Source organism: Lacerta agilis, chromosome 6, assembly GCF_009819535.1.
Source record: "Lacerta agilis isolate rLacAgi1 chromosome 6, rLacAgi1.pri, whole genome shotgun sequence".
NCBI lineage: Eukaryota > Metazoa > Chordata > Lepidosauria > Squamata > Lacertidae > Lacerta > Lacerta agilis.
In genome coordinates, this window is record NC_046317.1 from 57,541,253 (window position 1) to 57,554,414 (window position 13,162).

Sequence of the window (13,162 nt, forward strand, 5' to 3'; positions counted from 1 at the left end):
ACACACAGGAACAAACAGTGATAAAACTGAGGAGTGGAACTAAACAGCAGGCATTAATATAGGGAACACAAAGTCCTAGCATTGATGAGACAATGCAGCACCCTATGCCTCCATTTTAGAGAGACAATTATGCAATCACATGCAAGGAATTAATTGAGGGTTTCAATCGTGTTCTGTGGCATCATAGGATATTACAACTCTACATTTCATTTTAAACATAAAACATACACCATCTGTAATCACCTTTAGTATTAGTATGATGGGTGTGACAGCATAAGAAATGGGAGCCTCTTTAAAGATACTGGGGTGGGCAGTGATACGATATCTAGTACCGTTACTCACTCTGCAGGTGGGGCAAATGACAGGGAGCTGATAGCCTCTGTAAGCAGGAGAGCTGGCGAACCTCTGAAGCCAAGAAGTCAGTAATGCTGAAGAGAATTATTTCCATGATTAGCTGCTAAGAATAGAGACCACAGGGATGCCTCGTAACATGAAGGTACACTTGACAACATAACTGGAAGTTGCAGGGATTGCACTGGTAGCCCATAAATAGCCTTTCTCTACGCTTGACATTCTGTGCTTCATTAGTCATGGAATAAATACAAGAGAAAAAGGGATCAAGACACAAGCACATGCTATGAGGCATGTTCCCAGGGAAGCTTGGGAGACGCAGGGTAATAGTGTTATGTATAGTAATGTGATAAAGCCAAGGGATGCATATAACCTCTTCATGTCCAATGCATGTTTATTCAGATAGAAGTCCCAGTGTGTACAGCACACAGGATCATGGCCTTAGCATAAGCTACTGTACATGTGCAAGATGCAATAATTCAGAAAAGAAGGTACAATATGCAGTGGGGTTCTTTGGCCCTACTTCACTTAATCCTTGTGTAGGCAGCATGCAATTCCTTATACTGTATTGTCCACATAAAAAGGTGGGGGAAAACAATGCAAATGGGGGGGGGGGAGACTAGAGAATTATTTGTACAGTTTTTACCATATTTTTTTACCATATTTCTGAAACCTGCAGGATAAATTATGTTTTGAAATCCATTTTCTAGTACATTAGAATTCTGTTTATTTCCTCTTAAAACCATTGCTTCAAGTATAAACCCCCCAGTTCTCAACATGTACACATTCCTTGCAGTTGCATGACAAGACATATATCCTCAAAGGGGAATGAATGTTCAGTGAATTTTACAGTGGGATTTAACAACACGAGGTGATCTGACATGGTGGGGTTAGGGGAGAAATTTGACTCAATTTAAAGGTGAATTACCCAATCCACACTTTCCAAAGAGAATATGCTAACCAAATACTAGCCATCCTTCAAAATTCAACTTCTCTGAATTTTGTAGTATAGTTCTCCGACCAAGTAATGTGCACAGAAATGCATAATGCAAAATGTGCACAAAAATAATAGTGGAAATAATGTATCAAAATGTGTTATATTATGGTAAGCTGCCTTGCAAAAATGTCTGTATTATGGAAAATTACATCCAATATAGTATATATTGAAAATTAAATACAATATATACAAAATTATATACTATACTCACTCACTCTCTCTCTCTCTCTCTCTCTATATATATATATAGAGAGAGAGCTCTTATTACTTTCTTTACCTTTTTTGCACTTTAGTGGCTATTTTAGTTTACTTCATGGAGAATTTAGATAAGCAAACAAAACAGAACATCTTTCCATGCTTAACATTTATATATAGATTATCCTGGAGTATCTTGTTATCAAATTTACTTGAATGAGAACTCTTTTAACATGTACTATATATATTTATGCTGAATATACTGTTAGTTGTAATAAAATCACATCCAATATTGTAAATATGAAAATGCTTATGAATTCATGAGGATTTTTTTACATTGAAAAAAATGCAATCTTAAGTGGAAATGTGAAGAACAGAAAAATTGGAGCAATGAGCAACTGGGAGAAACCCAAACTGACAGATTGGCCCATCCCTAGATGGGGCTAAACTACTGCAAGGACAAAGTCGCAGTGAGAATATTAAGCACTTTTTGCCATAGAATGAAAAACATTGGAGTACCTTTATGGTTTGTATGGATCTTAAATAAAAAATTCACAAGCTGATTTTTAGATGGTACCTCCTATCACAACGATTAACCCAAATATTTTCAAATAGCTGTTTGAGAAATGGCATGAGCACTGTCAATATGTCTCATACTTTGGGCATGCCCTAAACTCAAGGTCCAGATAGTAAGTAAACTAAAAATAATAACTGTTTATGAACTGCCTATGGACCATTAATTATGCTTTTGGGTTATGTAAAAGCCGTCATGTCACCTGGTGGCAAATCAATGATCACTTATTTGCCAACCCTGGTATAAGATTAATAATCCACCCTTTACTGGGGACTTGCTAACTAAGAATCTGGTACTTGGCTTACATGGTCAAACTAACTTTATAATAAATACTAACTTACTAACTAGAGCTTTATAAAAATTAAAAGGCAACAATATAATTCATTCATAAATAACTGGTGTTCAATAACGAATAAGTAAATTGAAGTTCAAGATGCGGTCCAATCATACATAGTCTAAGTAACAATCTAAGCACCTGGGGCAAGGCAAGGGGAGGCATTAGCTCTTATTACTTTCTTTACCTTTTTTGCACTTTAGTGGCTATTTTAGTTTACTTCATGGAGAATTTAGATAAGCAAACAAAACAGAACATCTTTCCATGCTTAACATTTATATATAGATTATCCTGGAGTATCTTGTTATCAAATTTACTTGAATGAGAACTCTTTTAACATGTACTATATATATTTATGCTGAATATACTGTTAGTTGTAATAAAACAAAAAATGGGTTGGTTTTTTTAAAAGAAAAAAGTAAAGCAATACGCCTCAAAAGGATGCCTAGGAGCCATACATATATAAAAAGAACATTCCTTTTCTAGATTATTAATTCTTGCAAAAAGTAGGGCCTGTGACTACCTATTGTTGGAAGATTCAAAATGAACAAAAGAAAGTATTTATTCATGTAGCACATAGTTAAAACTATGGAATTTTCTCCCACAATGTGATGGCCACTAGTTTGGATGGCTTTCAGAAAAGATTAGGCATTTTCAAGGAGGATAAAGCTATCAATAGCTGTTAGCCACAATGGCTATGTTCCACCTCCACTGTCAAGAGGATTTGTGCCTCTAAACACCAGTTCCTGGGAATTGCAAGCAGGCAGAATGCTGTTGCACCCATGTCCAGCTCGCAGACTTCCACAGGCATCTGGTTGGCCACTGTGAGAACAGGATGTCGGACCAGATGGGCCATTGGCCTGATTCAGCAGGTTCCTCTTATGTTCTTAGCTCTCCACTCGTCTCAAATCAGCTTTGTACATATACAACAAGCCTAGTGTAATGAACTAATCTGCCACAATGTATTTAAGTAAAAAAACAAACAAACCCCAAACCCCCACAGTATACAGTATATACTCAGTCTAAAAAGGGCTTGACCCAGACATTATTATTATTATTATTATTATTATTTGTACCCCGCCCATCTGGCTGGATTTCCCCAGCTACTCTGGGCCGCTTCCAACAAAAATCAAATACATTAAAATATCACACATTAAAAGCTTCGCTAAACACATTAAAAGCTTCCCTAAACAAGGCATTATGATGCCTTGATGACACTACAGTCATACCTCAGGTTGCGAATGTGATCTGTGTGGGAGGCACGTTCGCAACCCGCAGATTCACAGATTAAGCAGGAAACACAATAACACTGAAAAAGAATATCAAAGAATAGTCATGATCATGTACTTGTCTGTTATGCTTTCACCCTAAACACAGGTGACAACTCTAGAATGAGCAAATTACAGCAATCTCTTAATTTGAAAGTACAGTAGTAGAGTGTCCAACATATTTGAAGTTATTGCGAGATAATCAAGGCTGTGTGAGTTTTGTTTTGTTTCGTAAATCATTTGGTTAATTTCTGTTCAGAATTTCCCAATGCCCTTAAGGAGCTGCTGTAAACGTATTGCTTAATATTCCTGTTAAGTAAAGAGTTTAAAGAAAGGCTTCGTGTTTTGTTTTGTTTTAAAAGCAAAGTTCAAAGGAAAGGGGAAGTTGATGTAGCAGCAGATACAGTGAATTAAGTCAGAGTTATGTAACACCTCTGCTGGGACATGGACAGGACAGCAGACGGCTTGCTTCATGGGCTAAAAATAGAATAATCCCAATTACAGCCACACTTCTACTTTTTCAAGGTTTCCTGTTTCATGAGCCCACAGAAAGCTCATGAATGGACAGGGTAGGAAGATAAAAGTGTCCCCAGAGCTCACTTGATTTTGTTTTTTAACTGAAGGAACACAAGTTTCTGACAGAGCTATATAACAGAATAACATATGGTCTCTTTCCAAAGTCACCTTTCTGGGCTATGAGATTCTGGATCTAAGCAGATCAAATGAAAAATTCAGTCCTCTCAAAGAACACAATAAGGGCACAGAATGCCACATACTAGGAAACGAAGGACTCAGATGATGATCTTCTGTTCGGTAGTCTGACAATTGTAAGCAGAAAATAAATATAGTTTTCCAAAGAACTCAGAATTACACTTGGCCCTCTACTCCCCCAAACTCTGTGGATAAGCAAAAGTTATGCTTTTGTTCTGGAGAAATTGAACATCAACAATGTGTTGGGAGGGAGGGTATTATTTTCTTGATTTATTAATGAAATATGATATTGTGTTTGGCTGTTTGTCTTTAGGAAACTGAGATTATACAATTATTAAGATAAGATCCTAACTCACTGGATTATTTTTTTCTGCAATCTGGAGGGCCCAGATTTGTGTGTGTGTGTGTGTTTATGCTGATGACCTGTGTGTCTGTGTGTTGATGACCCGAAAACAGATTGTGAACAATTAATTATGGTTAATAACTTCTGATCATAAAGTTACACATCAAAAAATAATTTAATTATGAAAGGTTAAATAAAATAATTTAATTATATAATGTTAAGCATCTATATTATCCCAAGTGAATTTATTGTTATCTGAAAGACTTAACTATTCAGCAACTTAACTAATGAAGAATAGTTATTTAATTTCAGTAACTTTATTGGAAAGGGGCTTTAGTGCTTATGTTGGAAAAACCGAGGAGTAATTAGCATTTCTACTGGGATTTAAAAGATTACAATGTATAATTTTCTCCCCCACTTTTTGTTTTTACAAATGTTATTGAAAAAACTGAAAATAATTATCAAACGTAAAGTGTTGCCTTCTAAGACAAATACATGTACAGATGTTAAGTCTTGTATGCAGTCATTCACATGGCAGCAAAACAAACTTGGAAAATCTTTTACATCATAGATTTAGCTCACATTCACAGGGTATACCCCCATCTAAAGCTGCTGTGACTGAGACACAGGGGCGTAGCAAGGGGGGCGTAGGGGGCGGACCGCCCCATTTTCCATAATGGAGGGGGTGACAAATTATCAAGGAACAATTACTGCCCTACTAGGGCGGTTCATTAAAAACTTTTTTATTTTTAAAATGCCTGCTCCAACGGTCTTATCTTACTATACTAGGGATATAGCCATATAAGAAATTTCATGCATATCAGTTAATATCTTGACCCTCCTCCACCAAAATAGCTGTTTACTTGGCTGTTTTCCTATGTCATGAAGGCTGAAATTTCAGTTCAGTGGAGCACTTACTGTTCCCAACCCTAACCGTGTGGAAAGTCATCTAATTAGACTTTAATTTGATTTTGAGATGTTTTTAGGAGGTAATTTAATTATTGTTTGATTTTATACCAATGTTATGTATCTGATCTTAGCAATCCTGAGCCCGACTTTGGCCGGGGAGGGTGGGATATAAATAAAAGTTTTTTATTATTACTTGTTATTATTCCTTTGTAAGAAAATATGAAATAACGTAAAACCATTTTTGCAGGGGGGGGGATCAATGGGGGTGTGTGACAAGAAATTTTCCGCACTGGGTACCACCTGACCTTCCTACGCCTCTGCTGAGACAAAAGAGAGATTGCTGTACGATATAAATCAATACCCTGGAGTCAAACCCATATTTATTTGTTATTCCTCTTATCACCCTCCAATGGCGAGATAATTTTAGGGTGGAAAAATAAAATCTGTTGGGATTCACTTAGTGCAGGCATAGGCAAACTAGGCCCTCCAGATGTTTTGGGACTACAATTCCCATCATCCCCAGCTAACAGGACCAGTGGTCAGGGATGATGGGAATTGTAGTCTCAAATCATTTGGAGGGCCGAGTTTGCCTATGCCTGACTTGGCGATTAGACCAGCCTTTCTGAAGTTGTGTCCCCAGATGTTATTGGACTACAACTCCCATAATAATTAGCTAGCAGGACCAGTGGTCAGGGATGATGGGAGTTGTAGTCCAACAACATCTAGAGACCCAAGGTTGAGAAACGCTGGATCGGACTATGAAAAGTTAAATGGGAAGGATAACTTAGCTGCTCAGAGTGGCTGGGGTAACCCAGTCAGATGGGAGGGTATAAATAAAAAAAATATTATTATGAAAAAAATTTATATCACACCTTGGTGTGTGAGTTCTTGATTAAATGTGTGTTTGATTGCACCCATCTGGCAATTATTTAAATTTTGAACCTTCTAACAGGGATTCTCAAATTTTGTACCCGTAAGGCCCAACTAAGACAGTCAGAAATTAATGAGGCCCACCAATCACAAAATGGTGATGTAGGGGCAGGTCCTGTCACAAAATCATGACAGACTGAGGCAGAGTTTGACATGATCAGCTGGAAATTACTGAGCTCTGGGTAGGGGCACTGTGACAGCCTTTCTATTTTAGGTAGAATTTGCAGATCCAGAGGCTCTACATGGAGTAGGCTTTTTCTTTTACACTTTTCCCTTCCCACCCCCACCCCCATGTCTTGCAAATCATTAGCTCCCTCTTCTTCCATCTCCCCTTCAATTTATACTTTACCTGTATTCAGGGCTAGGGTTTTTTTGCACCCTAGGCGAGACACCACCTTCTCCCCCCCCCCGCCCCCTGCCAAAGCCTGCTTTGGTGGGAGGTGGAGGTGGTGGAGAGGCAAGCAGCAGTTTCTCCGCTGTAGTGGAGAAGCTGCTGCTTGCCCCCCCTGCCCCCCGCCAAAGCCTGCTTTAGCGGGAGGTGGGGGGTGGTGGAGAAGCAAGTAGCAGTTTCTCCGCTGTAGCAGAGAAGCTGCTGCTCGCCCGCCCCACCCCCGTCAAAACCTGCTTTAGCGGGAGCCGGGGGGTGGTGTAGGGGGCAAGCAGCACCTTCTCTGCTGTAGCGGAGAAGCTGCTGCTCGCCCGTCCTGCCGTCCCACCCAAGCCTGGCCAACGCCCCCTCCATTTTGGCGCCCTAGGCAACTGCCTAGTTCGCCTTAATGGACGCGTCGGCCCTGCCTGTATTCTCATACCACACCCCAAACTGCCAGCTCCCTTTATCTCTCCTCCCTGAAGGACATTCACTTATTTCTCCTAACAACTTTCCTCTCTTATACCCTTCTCTTTTCCTTGTTTATGTATTACAATCATCATCATCATATTCCAGTTTCCTTCAACACTTCCTCCTTTCCTCACTCCAACGGTATTTCTCTGTCTCCTAGCCACCTTTGTTGCGCATACAAAGAGTTGCTGGTGCTGGCGTTGGTTCAGCCAAAAGGCTATGGCATGTTAAGACGGTGGGACAAGCAAATAAGGAGATACTGGTCAGGCTGTGGCATCGAGGCCCACCTCAAAATAACCCATGGCTCACTTTTGGGTCCCAGCCAGAGTCAGTGCCTTATAGGTCAAGCAACCATCAGCTAATAAAGACTAGCTTCCAAGAAGAGCAATGGTTGTAAACAAACACTCTGTTACACAAACCTCAGTTAACAGCACTAGATATTTAGGATGGAATGGTAATTCTTTCCAAGGCTATGCTTCCCCTCTAGTATATCTTTTCCTCTTCAAACATTGCCCCCGTGGTAGCCATGCTATACAATGCTCTGTCCCTATAGCAGCCATTTTGAGTTATGCCATGCCTCCATGGCAGCTAGTTTGGGACTGGTGCCCACTGCACTCTTTCAAAATTCAGAATTCGTCCACCAGTTCAAAAAGGTTGGCGACCACTGATCCAAATGATTATTAATTTCGTATAACCTGGATTTCCCAAAGGACAGTTATTCCTGTGGTGCTAATAATATTTTTTTCCCTTTTGGTTTATTATCTGCTGTTGTACTTCTGCCTCTGATTTTATGTCTGAATTTGTAATTTTGTTATGGCCTGTGGCTGAAACAAATAAACATAATTAACCAATGATAAAAATGCAACTGTTAATGTTATATTAATGGTTACTTTAAAATGTGTTCTATTTTACTTTTATTACTTCAAAGCTAAACTCATGTTTAACATGCCGATTTTAGATTAACTAATTAATCAGAAAAATGTTGCAATTCAATGTGTAGTTATTAAGAAATGTGTAGCACGTAAATAATCTAATCCTTGCTTGATTTCTCACTGCCCCAATTAGTTTTTATTTATACGTGTTTAAAATTCTATTTGTGATCTTGTTTTGTGGTGAATCACATTATCAAGACCACCCATAACAAAACTGAACTCCCTCCAGGGAGAGCTTGTTATACTGGGATACATATCTCAAAGTCTGAGGACATGTATATATGAGCGGCTTAAAACACAGTGAGGTTGTTTCCCCCCACTGTTTACATTGCTGTGCACACCATTACTGATTACCTGATTTGTTTCCCTACAGCTATAACCCTCTGCCCCAGAACCCCTTTTCAATGAAGTTGTCCTTTGCACATGCACAGTAACCTGTGCACTTCCAAAAGGCCACAAATAGTTAAAGGCCAAAGGCTTGGTTATAGAGGAAAGTTTTTGCCTGGAGAGAGCATTCCAGAAATAGGGAGCCACTGCAGAAAAGGTTTGTTCTCGTGTTGCCATCTTCCGGACCTCTCGTGGAGGGGGCACACAAAAATATACACACCTTAACTAGGGCTTATGTTTTCAAATCAGCTGGAAACTGGTTTGAGAGAAAACATTATCAATCAGCACTACTTCTCAGGAAACTACGGCATACAGATGGATTGTTCTGTTACAAACTTATATCATTAATTCTATATAGTAATTTTCAGAAAGCTAACCTATAAATGATGTACTGGATATGGAGTCAGATACAGAGGCAATGACACGTTATCTGTGCTGGTGTAGAGGGACGTGAGATACTGAGCTTCGTGCATCGATGTCCTGAGTTAACCCAAAGTCCTAGTTTCTATAGGTAACCGTAGCAACCTGAATTCTCATAGCAAGGGGCCTGTTTAGCTGATTACAACACACACGTCACCTAAAATCATATCCTTAATCATCAGCTGTCGTTTCATACATATATTATATCAGTGTCTTGTGTTCACAAGGACAAACCTAGATGTTTCTGCTTTATAAAATTGATTAATTAAAGCAGAAAATTAAATAGAGGTGGGGTGGGGGGAGAAACAGAAATGAGGATACCATAGCAATACGGATTCCTAGCAATATGATTGGTTACTTGGCAACCAGAAAGAGGTGTGTCAAGAAAATTGGTTACAATTATACAAGAAACAGATCTGGAAGCTCCTGAAAGACAGGCAGTTTCAACTGAAGCACAAGCACACAGACCTAATAATCCTTCAGACACAGGGCACAAAGTTTCCTTCTGAGAAGCTCTGCATGTGATGAGGCAAAAGGAATGTCCTACTGAAGTCATAGCAAGGCTACAGATACATGACATGTTTCTTTCTCCCCACTCCCCACATAAAGACTGGCAATGAAGGTGCATATGCTACACAACCTTCGACATGAGCATCAAGACCAAGTAATTTCCCCCTAGAGCTCAGTTTTGGAAGCAACACCCCAATTGCAGTGGTTCTGGGCAAGGGAAGGCATGGGGTTGGGGCAGGCCAGGTAAGGGCACATGGTACAGGCAGTGAGTGACCGTGCCATGCACCAGCCCCTCCTCCAACCTGGGGAATTGCGATTGTCCTATCAACCAGCTCTCAGGCCTGCCGCTGCTGTTGCTGAATGCCAGGTTGGTTCTGAGTAAGGCCTCCATCATCCAGGATCTGACTGTGGATGAGGCCGATCTGGTCTGTATCACCGAGACCTGGGTGGGCGAACAGGGTGATGTTGGTCTCACCCAACTGTGGTCACCTGGCTGGGTACTCGGTGCAGCAACAGGGCAGACCTGAGGGTCAAGGAGGGGAAATTGTTGTAGTCTGGAAAAAATCCATCTTTCTCTGCAGGCTCTCTGTCCATTTGGGAGGCGGGAGCGATCTAGTGTGTGTGTTCCTGGCACTGGCCAATCAGGACAGATTAGGGATACTGCACAGGCTGTCAATTAGTTTCCAGGCCCAATTCAAACTGTTGGTTTTGACCTATAAAGCCTCAAATGGCTCAGGACCACAATACTTCAAGGACTGCCTTTCCCCATATGAACTGACCCGGACCCTGCAAACATCATCTGAGGCTCTTCTTCGTGTGCCTCCTTCACGAGAGGTCTGGAGGGTGCCAACACAAGAATGGGCGTTTTGCAGTGGTTTGTGAAATGTTCTCTCCAGGGAGGCTCACCTGGCACCTTCATTACATATCTTTAGGCATCAAGCGAAAACATTTCTCTATTAACCAGGGCTTTGAATGATTAACATTATATGGCATTTTAAATGTGTTTGTGGGAGGAGGGTTATTGGTTTGTTTTTGTTTTATTATGCAATTTGTGTTCTCATTTTGTATTTTTCTGTTGTGAACTGCCCTGGGATCCTAGAATGAAAGGTGGTATACAAATTTAGTAAATAAAATAAATAAATAAATAAATAAATAATACAGTTAAACACTATTGGGCAGGGGGAGAAAGAAATGAAACTCATTTCAGAACTGAAACAACAACCTTCCAATATCTCATGGGGAAAATAATACTTGACTTTCTTATTGCCATGGTAACATCCTCCCCCCAAGTGCTTTTCACATGATTTGTTTTTGATTCCTCTGGCTTTGTTATTTGTCCTGGAACAAAACGGCCAAGGCTGAAGTGCTGGTAGCCGTGGGACAAGAGATAGAAATCAACTAAGCAAGTGTTTGCTTTGTTTTGAGCAGCCGGTTTCAAGCAAGATCACTTCTCTCTTTATTAAATGTCAGTGTATCCTACTCAGTGCTGTCATGTATCCCGTTTTCCCCGGGATTCTCCCTTATTTCAAGCAGTTTCCCGCTGTTCTCCCTTATTTTTTATTTCCCTTAAATTTCCCGTTTTTAATGGAAGCAGCTCCTCCCCTGCTGGCCAGGGACTGGGTGGGAAGACCTCGCCTACTTGGAGAGAAAAGCCTCAGCCCTCAAAGCAAGTGGGAGCCGTTTCCCATGCTTACAGAGGGGTGTATTCCTCCCCCTGCATCAGCCCCTATCCGTTGCTGCCAAGCCCCTCAGCCGGCCAATAGGGTTAGCTGGCGGGCGGAGCCTGGCTGCCTTTGAGCAGCTGCTGCTTCCTGTCCTGTTTTGATGGGATCATACAAGAAGACGATGGGGCTCCATCACGCGGAGCACATGGCTGCCCTCCTCTTTGCTGGCTGCCCTCCTCTTTGCTCCGCTCTGAGCCCGAGCCCGCTTGGAGTTTACATTGCTGCTCCGCCCACTATTGCTTCTGGCTCCGCCCACCACTGACATGTGACTGTCCCCGGGATAGGTGAGACTGCTGATCCCTTATTTTCAAATCCGAAACTTGACAGCTATGATCCTACTGCCAACCTGAATGCATATATTTTTATACCAAAAAGTTATGGCGATAGGGGCCTACAGCAAAATTTACTGTTTCTGATTTGAGGAAATGTAATAATCCAAACCTGAGGTAGCCAAGCTATCCACATAATCTTATTTATTTATAATAAATATCTAGCTCGTTTCCACAAAAGCAATAAGCATACAGTACTATACAACAATAATATTGAATAAAATTTCCTAAAACTAGATAAAACCAAGCAAAATTATATCAAGGCTCTTGGAACCGCTGTGCACAAAGTTGGAGATTTGGGTAGGTCCTGCTTGCTGTGCACTTGCTATGCAAGCCAACAGTTTAAAGGTGTAGGACCCAAAATATTAAAATCCTTGTCAGCCTCTACTTTCGTTAAACACTGAAAAGCTGGCCATACTTAAAACAACTCTTTCATAAATAAAGTACAGTCACACCTTGGTTCTCGAATGCCTTGGTACTTGGGACGATTTGGCTCCCAAACACTGTAAACCCGGAAGTGTGTGTTCTGGTTTGCAAATGTTTTTCGGAAGCCGAACGTCCGATGCAGCTTCCGCGGCTTCTGATTGAGTGAAGGAAGTTCCTGCAGCCAATTGGAAGCCGCGCCTTGGTTTTCGAACCGTTTCTGTAGTCAAACCGACTCCCGGAACGGATTAAGTTCGATAACCAAGGTACGACTGTACAGTATAAAGAAAAGTGAACGCTTTTATATATAGAGAGGGGGGGGGGGTTACTAGCTTCATAAATGATTGAAGAGCCCCTATTTTTAAAATTAAGGTTCCTTGCAGGCAACTAGCCTACTCTTATTAAAAGTAGTGTGAATCAGAAAAAAATCACTCCCAAAAATAGCACATCAGAAACATTCAGAGAATGAAAACATGTCCCTTAACTAAGTCACTATTACCTTTAGGTTTTTTAGTTACAGGTGGGTATCTGAAGAAGTGTGCATGCACACGAAAGCTCATACCAAGAACAAACTCAGTTGGTCTCTAAGGTGCTACTGGAAAGAATTTCCTATTTTTTTTCGACTTTAGGTTTTTTGTTTGCAATGTTTCTTACTCTTATAATGTGGCTTACTGCTTTTTTTTAATTTGGAACTTGTTAACTGGCTTAATAATGCCTCTCCCAAAATCAGTGACTTTTATCAGTGATTAAATATGGGTAGATTGTATCCTAAATATCTGCAATATTAAATATTTTATAAGACTTACATTATTTTATTAGTTTTATGAGGTTTAGTTACTAAAAAATTATAACAATTAAATTGTATATAATTTACCCTTTCCTATAATCAGGAAGCTCAACTATGTGACATAATGGCAAACATGACCAGCACGGCTACCTACATGTAATATTCAGATAAATGCAAGTTTTCATATTCTTCAATAATTT